Raw genomic sequence first — 6724 nt, 5'->3', positions numbered from 1 at the left:
ACGACCCTCCCTTCCGGGGCAAATTCACCTCCATCACCAAAGAAGAAGAGGACGACGAAGAAGAAGACGTCTCCTCCGACCTGAAGAAGGAACAGGAGGACGACACCTCCTCCGACGAACCATCACCAAAGCGTATCCGGGGCTGGGCTTGGTCAGACGAGGACAATGATGATGACGAGGAGGCCTCTGCTGAAGGTCACAGTAGCAGCAACGAAGAACTCGCCGACAGCAGCAATGGCGGCAGCTACCCCAGCGACGGCAACGACAGCAATAGCCCTTAGAGTAGGGATTTGCTAGCATAGGGTTGGCAGTAGCAATCCGTTCCCTTTTGTTGAACAATCGGCTTCTCCTTGTAAGAAATTTTATTATCAATGAAAACTTCTTTTGACTTTGCCGATGTCCTGTACGCTGATTCAGCCGATTTTCCCTCATCTGACTTTGTCGACCGTTAGCCCAATCAATGTCCAATGACTGATGGCAACGCATCGGTCTCTCACGATAATCTGCGAGACAGGTCAATTCAGTCATCCCTCCAAATTAGCCAGTCTTACCGATGATGATAGCACTGCCGATCGCAGTAAGCCGTGGGTTTAGTCTTGAGCAGGTGTCTTCACAAGGACCCTGGATCTGTCGCTGAATCAGCTTGGATGCTAAAGCTGATACCTCTGTAGCAAAAGCACCCCTTTTCAGAACAGTTACGATGCCGAGCCAGCCGATTCCAACCACATTGCTCTCCAGAGCCAAGAAACTTTCAGGCGAGTTGCCCCCCAAGCCTCACTCAAGGCGAGAATAGTGATGAATCAACCAAACACGTCACTATTGGCTTCCAAGTTATTAATATGAACCAGCCGATTCCAACGAAATCGGCTCTCCAAAACAAAGATATTTGAGGGCGAGCTGCCCCCCGAGCCTCAATCAAAGGCGAGAAGACCGGCATGGATGCACAGATCAAACAAAAAGGCTCTGACCTTAGGTAATCTGGTAATCCGAGATAGCCACCATGAAGAATCAGCCAGACTTGCCCCCAACGATCAGTTTCCTTCCACTGGGCGCCGATGTTGTAGATGAAACACCAAACCGAAAACCATCTTGGCGACAATGTGAGCCCTGAGCACATAACCAGTAGGTCTTGGTCTTGTGTAACTGTACTAGAGTCGATGGCTGCGCATCGGCTGCTTCTCAATTCTAAAGTCAATGCCCTTGCATCGGCTGTCTGTTATGAAATTTTTTTTTATACTGGCCGATTTTCTCCTATCGGCCCCTAATGTTTCATTGTACACATGTTTACTGCACATGTTCATCTGACTATATGCCCCCCGAGCCAAATCTGCCAGGTGACTGCAGATATCGGCTTTGTGGTTTAGCCAAGGCACTGTACTTGCACGTCGGCTCTGCGAGGATTTGTGTTGACTTTCATCCGCCGACGTGACCGCTGCCCAATAGATCGATGTTGAACACAAGCAGAATATGTGGTGAAGATAATTCTGGCCGATTGCTGGAATTGGCCTCCATATCAATTGAAGCGCTGATTGAAGGTTCTGTAATGCTCCTTCATCATTTTTGGGGCCGATCACAAGGATCAGCCTCGCCACGTTTGCTCATCGCTTTGCTTCAGCTATATGGTCAGGCTAGTGGATAAAACTAGCCCAACCTCTGATTTTATCCTGTTGATGCGCTTGCTGTCGTCCACGTTGAGTGCACCGTGTAATCGTGGAGCACTAAGCTCCGTCGGAAGGACGAGCACCATGTTTGTGCCAGCCGATGTTTCATCATCGGCTTTCCTTTGCTTGGGCCGCCACTCCATTTTCCGTGGACGACCCTCTTCGTCCAGGGTTCGCTGAACTTTCACGGCCAGATCAGGTCGTGCCTTCCTTAGCGTATGCAAGTATAACCTTTCGGCTTCCTCCAGGCCGCGCAATCGCTGAACCCTGCGCTTTTGTGAACGGCTGAGTCCATCAGGGCACCACCTTGGCCGGTGGTACCTGTCTTCTTCTTCTTGTCCCTCGTCTTCTGAATCCTCGAGATCTGCCCACCGAGGGGACTCCGCGCGTTTTCTTTGTGGCGGGAGAGGCCCTAAGCGCCTGAACACAGACACGTTGGCTGCCTCCTTCTTCTTCTGGTTGCATTCTGGGCAATTGCCGATTGTGGGCAATCGGCTCATTCCTGAATCCCAGCAGTGTCTGAAGAAGGGGCAGTCCCAGTGCCTGTCGTTGTCGTCTTGCTCCCCTGATTTTTCTATGGCACGGCGCTCGTGCTCCTCCTCATCGCGATCATGCCGACGATATCTTCTGGCTTCTCTAGCCAGACGATCTCCTTCATCATCATAGCTGGACCGTCGGCGTTGGTCATACTGACTCACATACTTGTTGAGGAGGTGATCAGAGAGGGGTCGCTGATATCTTATGTTCTTCACTTCTCCCTCTGTGACATAGCGCCTGCCATCATGATGGAGCCGATCGCGTGGAGCGGCCTCCTCTGTGTCCTTGCTATGAGAGCAGCTGCCCTCGTCTACATCTTTGCCAGAGTGGTGCCCAGGTCCTACCATGTTGATGTTGAACGAGGATCCTGGCTGGCAACCTTCAGGGTAAGTGCATTCTACCATGTTAACGGCGGGGAAGGGCTGGGTGTCGACCTTCATGGTGTACTGGTTGAAAATTAGACGCCCTTTTTCTATCGCCGCTTGGATGTGTTGACGCCACACCCTGCAGTCATTGGTGGCATGGGAGAGCGAGTTATGCCATTTGCAGTATGGCTTTCCGTTCAGCTCTTGCACCGTGGGGAATTTGAGACCTTCGGGAATCGTCAACTGCTTCTCCTTGAGCAGGAGGTCGAAGATTTGCTCAGTCTTGGTCACGTCAAAATCAAATCCCCTGGGCGGGCCTGGTGGCTTTACCCATTTGCAGGACACGGGGGTTCCCCCCCGAGTCCATTCAGCCACTGCTACCTCTTGATCTCCCGCAGAAACTTCGTCTTCCTCTGCATCGACCAGGACTACTGCACGCTTGAATTTGTCCTGGTACAGGTCCGGGTGGCGCTGTTCATATGCCGACAGTTTCTGAACCATGTGCGCCAGTGAGAGGTAGTCTGCTTGGGAGGCCATGTCCTTGAGCGGTGTTGCGAGGCCCGCTACTGCCAACTCGACTGCTTCCTTTTCAGTTATACGAACCGAATAACATCGGTTCCTAAGATTCCTGAAGCGCTGGATGTATTCTGTTACAGTTTCTCCACGCTTCTGACGTAGTTGTGCTAGATCGGCAATGCCGGACTCGGAAGCCTCTGAATGGTACTGCATATGGAACTGCTCTTCCAACTGCTTCCAAGTCTGGATGGAGTCCGGTGGCAACGAGGTGTACCACCCAAAAGCCGATCCCGTGAGGGACTGTGAAAAGAGCCTCACGCGTAGTTGATCCGACACTGAGGCCGGTCCTAGCTGTGCTAAATATCGGCCCACGTGCTCGATGGAGCTGGAACCATCTGATCCACTGAATTTGGAGAAATCAGGGAGCCGATATTTAGGTGGTAGCGGGATCATCTCGTAGTCGTCGGGGTACGGCTTGGAATAGCCGATTGCCCTCCTTTTCGGCACCATGCCGAACTGGTCTCTCGCATGGTACCGATCTGATCCGTCGTGTCTGGCCGCAGGAGTTGAACTCTGAAGATTCGCCGGGGTGGCGTACTTAGCCAGCCATGTTTGCTTTTCCAGCTCTGAGCCAACTGCAGGAGCTGAGCTCTGGAGGTTCGTCGGGGTGGCGTACTTAGTTAGCCACGTCTGCTTCTCAAGATCTGTCGCTGACGTCCCTCCTGTTTTCCCAGAAGTCCCTGATGTTGTGGCCTGGTTTGTGAGCGCCCAGTTACCGCAATCTGGCACATACCTGCACGTGTACCCGTGAGGGATCTCCTTAGGCGCCTCAAGCAAGAACTGGTAGTCACTAGGGTCACCACCGATCTTGTAGACGACGAATGCCGGTGAATTCGGCACTTCTGGTGCCGCCAATGCAAATGGCAGCGGTGGACGGGACTGGAGTGGCAACTCTCCTTGATGTGTCCCGAGAGCTGGTCCTGACGGCGAGTACTGGTGCCTCATGATCTCCTGGATCACGCGAAGAGCGACACGCTCCAACGTGTTGACCAGGTTCTCAGAGTGGCGGTGTAGCGAGTGAGCCACCAAGTAGTTGATCTCCTGCCGCAGGGACCTGGTGCGTTCTTCCGACGGGGCAGAGAGGTCTATCCCATCTAGCGCACCATTAGGCGAGAACCCCTTCCACCTGATGCCATGTGAACGGGTTCTGTGGAAAGAGCCGATGAGGTCGGCTTCGAGGATGACTTTGATCTCGTCATACTTCTTCTTGAGCTCGTCGGTCAGATCCTCGTACGTGACTGGCGTGCCGTCCGCCATCTCAGATGTAGATGGCGATGTGGTTGATGTAGACGCTTGTCCCACCGGGCGTGCCAGAATGTGTTGCTGTCAAAACCCACCGGCGGGCAGCGACGGGCAACACCGTAGAGCCGGGAACAACCTAGGGCTGCGGCTGGCCGAGGTCCCTCCGAGCGACGGCCCGCAAAGCCTTCTGGTCACACGTTCGATGCTGATCGCAAGGGCGTGCCACCTGACCTATACCTGGTCAGGAAGGTGATGGAGATGCCTCGCTTAGTTTCCTGCATGGCATACACGTAAACATTAAATACGAGCCTCGATCGGCTCTCAGGTTATCCTGTGAATCGGCTCAAGGAGCCGATCCACCCATGATTCGTACGGGGTGCACGAATATATGGTGGTCCTGCTTGATCAAGATAAAGCTAATGAGATCTACGATGATTTAGGGTTTTCACCGCATAATCGGATCATCCTACTCAGGATTGGGCCTCGCGGCCACGCACGGTGATCGTAAGCCGATCCTAGACAAGGCCTAAAAACCAACACGAGGTTGATCCCCGGAACATCCTGTCTAGGACTAGCAAACGACACCCTACGTGCCGCTGGATCCTCCAGCCCTTTGTAAGGCCTAACTATTGCAGATATTAAACTAATCCTTGATGAACAAGGAGCAATCGTAACGGATCGGATCTACTAAATAATGATCAAGCGGGGTGCCGCCCCTACACCTAAGATAGGTGTAAGGGCGGCTAGATATGCAAGGGTTGCACTACGATAGCATGTTACGCGAAGAACTATGCTAACCCTAACACATCTATGATAACTACGTTGCTCGCCATCAAAAAGGCTTCAGTACGAGCAACGCATGAACAACATGAAGCTTGTGCTGCCTAGATCGCAAGGCAGCATGTTGCTTACCGGTAGAAACCCTCGAGACGAAGGAGTTGGCGATGCGCCGAGATTGATTTGGTTGGTTGAACGTTGGTTGTTGTTTATTCCATAAACCCTAGATACATATTTATAGTCCAGGGGACTTTCTAACGTGGGGGGTAATCCCCACCGTGCACGATACAAACTCTAACCTTTAATCTAAGATATAATCTACCATAATTAAAGATACACGGGCAATCTAGCCCAAACTCTTCATGCAAGGCCGCTTCAGAGATCTTCCACGTGTAATCTTCCAAGCCCATCTCTCTTACGGCCCACCTCCTGATTTGGCCAAAATCTGGTGATAACAAGATGACACTCCTCCCAACCTTTTGCTTTCACAAGCCATGGCTAACCGAATCCCCGGGTGCCTTCCAACATTTCACATACCATGGAGGAGTGTCTATTTGCAAAATTAAGTTGCTTACTGATGAATCAAGGCAAAACATGTGAAGAGAATTATTAATGAAAGTTAATTAATTGGGGTTGGGAACCCCGTTGCTAGCTCTTTTTGCAAAATTATTGGATAAGCGGATGAAGCCACTAGTCCATTGGTGAAAGTCTGCCCAACAAGATTGAAAGATAAAACACCAGATACTTCCTCATGAGCTATAAAACATTGACACAAATAGGAGTAATAAAGTTTTGAATTGTTTAAAGGTAGCACATGAAGTATTTACTTGGAATGGCAGAAAAATACCACATAGTAGGTAGTTATGGTGGACACAAATGGCATAGGTTTTGGCTCAAGGTTTTGGATGCACGAGAAGCATTCCCTCTCAGTACAAGGCTTTGGCTAGTAAGGTTGTTTGAAGCAAACACAAGTATGAACCGGTAAAACAAAACTTACATAAGAACATATTGCAAGCATTATAAGACTCTACACTGTCTTCATTGTTGCTCAAACACTTTTACCAGAAAAAATCTAGACTTTAGAGAGACCAATCATGCAAACCAAATTTCAACAAGCTCTGCGGTAGTTCTCCACTAATAGGTTTAAACCACATGATGCAAGAGCTTAAACATGATCTACTTGAGAGCTCAAAACAATTGCCAAGTATCAAATTATTCAAGACAATATACCAATTACCACATGAAGCATTTTCTGTTTCAACCAAATAGCAATAAGTGCAGCAGCCTTCAACTTTTGCCATGAACATTAAAAGTAAAACGAAGAACACAAGTGTTTAAATGAAAAAGCGGAGCGTGTCTCTCTCCCACACAAGCCTGATAGGATCCGATTTATTCAGAGAACTAAGATAACAAAACAAAAATAAAAGCACACAGACGCTCCAAGTAAAGCACATAAGATGTGACCGAATAAAAATATAGTTTCACTAGAGGTGACCTGATAAGTTGTTGATGAAGAAGGGGATGCCTTGGGCATCCCCAAGCTTAGATGCTTGAGTCTTCTTGAAA

Source organism: Lolium perenne, chromosome 2, assembly GCF_019359855.2.
Source record: "Lolium perenne isolate Kyuss_39 chromosome 2, Kyuss_2.0, whole genome shotgun sequence".
Classification (NCBI taxonomy): Eukaryota; Viridiplantae; Streptophyta; class Magnoliopsida; order Poales; family Poaceae; genus Lolium; species Lolium perenne.
This window is presented reverse-complemented; position numbering follows the sequence as displayed.